The following is a 2,352-nucleotide window of genomic DNA, read 5'->3' as shown; positions in this document are numbered from 1 at the left end:
AAATTGACAAGGCGGTTCAATTTACATGTAAATGCATAGTACTTTTTTGAGAGCCCGAACAGTCTTAAAATGAAGAACAAAGTTGGAGGATGTGCACTATCTGATGTTAAGATTTACTAGATAGCATCACTAGTCAACACGATGTGTTCAGGAGAGACAAATCTATCAACCAAAAGGGAGTCAAGGACTGAACCTACCTAGGTATCCGCTGATGTTCAACTAAGGTGACAAGGCAATTGATTCAGCGAGAGATACTAAAGTGTTTTTATCGGACGGTGCTGGAACAAATAGATAAATAATTGTGTAAAAATTAACTTGACTTCCACCTCATACTATCACATAATTGTATCAAAACATAACACGTAATGCTTTTAGAAAAAAATATAAAATTCTGGTGACCTCAGAGTAGCTAAAGATTTCCTATGTAGGACATAAAAAGCATTAGGTATAAAGGAAAAAATGATAAGCTGGATTTCATAAAAATGAAACAATGTTAGAGTCAAAAGATTATGAGAAAGATAAAAAATCATTTTCAGGCTGGAAAATTATCACTGACAATACATAGGACTTAAACAAGCAATTATATCCAAAACATATATAGAGCTTGTACAAATCAATAATAAAAGAACAAGCAAGCCCAGTGAAAAATGGGTGAGCTACTTGAACAGACGTTTAACATGAAAATATGTAGTTGGATACTAGGCACATGAAAAGAGGCTCACTGCAATTGGTCATCAAGGAGAGACCAGTTAAAACCACAATGAGACTACATAAAGGCTCACACTTCCTACATGGCCCCAAATACCATCAACAAAGTCAAATACAAATGACAAACTGAAAAAAATATGTACTCTTTTTAGATTTAATGAGATACTACTTCATATTCTTTAGAACGGCTAAAATTAAAAACATTGACAATAAGATATTGAACCACTGAAGCCCTTAACCATTACTGGAAGGAGCACAAAATTCTTCAAACACTGGAAAATTGTATGGCACTTATATCTAATCTAACAATTCCACTCCTAGGCAATTATGCAAAAGAAATAAAAATATATGCACACTTGTCTACAGCCATGCCACACCGAGCAAGCCCAATCCCGTCTGATCTTGGAAGCTAAGCAGGGTCGGGACTGGTTAGTTCTTGGATGGGAGACCACCTAGGAAGACCAGGTGCTGTAGGCGTAAAAAATAAAAAAATAAGAGATTGTAAGCTAACAAAGTCTTTGTAATCTGTGAAGTCAACCAAGGTTTGCCTCGCCTAAAAAATTATATATATACATACACACACACACACACATACATACACACAAAAAAACTTGAACAAAATTATTTATTGCATTTTTTATTCGTAATGACCCAAACTAGAAACAACGAAAATATCCATCAACAGAATAATTTTTAAGTAGTTATTGGAATATCTATACAATAAAATACTAGCCAGCAATAAAAAGACTTCCTGATATTTGTACCAATATGGAAGAATCTCAAAAACTTTATGTCATGCGAAAAAAACTAGTTACAAAAGATATTACTATATCATCCCATTTATGTATAATTCAAGAATAGGCGAAACCAATCTGTGATCCTAGAAGTCAGAAAATTCATCGTCCAGATGGAGTGAGGGGTGGCTTTGTTAGAAGGCGCGAAACCTTCTTTATCACTTGGTTACACAGGCGTATACACAAGTGCTGACATTTGTGAAAACTCATCAACTTGAAATTTAAGATGAGTGCCTTTTACTGTAAATATATTTTATTGAAAGATAGATACACACCTATGTACATGGCCGCCTTTGTCGAAGTCCTCATCTTCCCGCGTGTAACTGGCACACACGCCTGCCCTTCTGGGAGGCAGTACTCAAAAGGATCCCAAGGGGGGTTGGTTCTCTTTCTCCGAAAAGAGAGAACGTCTCTGGAGGCCGACCGGGCTCCGCTTCTGTCTCCGTCACTTACGAACCCTCAGAATCAGGGCTCTCACTCAACCTCTCTCAGGATCATTTTCTGAGAGTGAAAAATAACATCTAACTCAAAGACTCCAAGATTAAAAAGTAATCTAAGTGCAATGTTAATCTCATGTAGGCACTCACAGCAGATATTAGTTCTATTCCCTCGTCTGTGCCCAGGGGTACGCTAGAGAAATAATGCTCTAAAAACTGATTTAGCGAGCTACGAGTTTTAAAAGAATTCTCTACGCACCCGGTGGAAAAGGTTTCTCTCCTTTTGCAGCCTGTATTTACGTTCCTGAGCACAAGCGCAGAATTCCGCGTTCACAGCTGCTCGGTCTCCTGTGAGAAGGGACCGTTCAGGCTCGTGCCCTCTGCCTTCCTGCTGTCCCTTCTCACCGCGTCTT

At 38.0% G+C, this 2,352-nt stretch overlaps 1 pseudogene; it reads left to right on the top strand.

Moving 5' to 3' along the window:
* The first annotated feature begins 1,066 nt into the window (after nucleotides 1-1,066).
* LOC112478559 lies at nucleotides 1,067-1,185 on the top strand (annotated as a pseudogene).
* The last annotated feature ends 1,167 nt before the right edge of the window (nucleotides 1,186-2,352 follow it).

Source organism: Pteropus alecto, unplaced genomic scaffold (assembly GCF_000325575.1).
Source record: "Pteropus alecto unplaced genomic scaffold, ASM32557v1 scaffold61, whole genome shotgun sequence".
NCBI classification, from domain to species: domain Eukaryota; kingdom Metazoa; phylum Chordata; class Mammalia; order Chiroptera; family Pteropodidae; genus Pteropus; species Pteropus alecto.
This window is presented reverse-complemented; position numbering and strand designations above follow the sequence as displayed.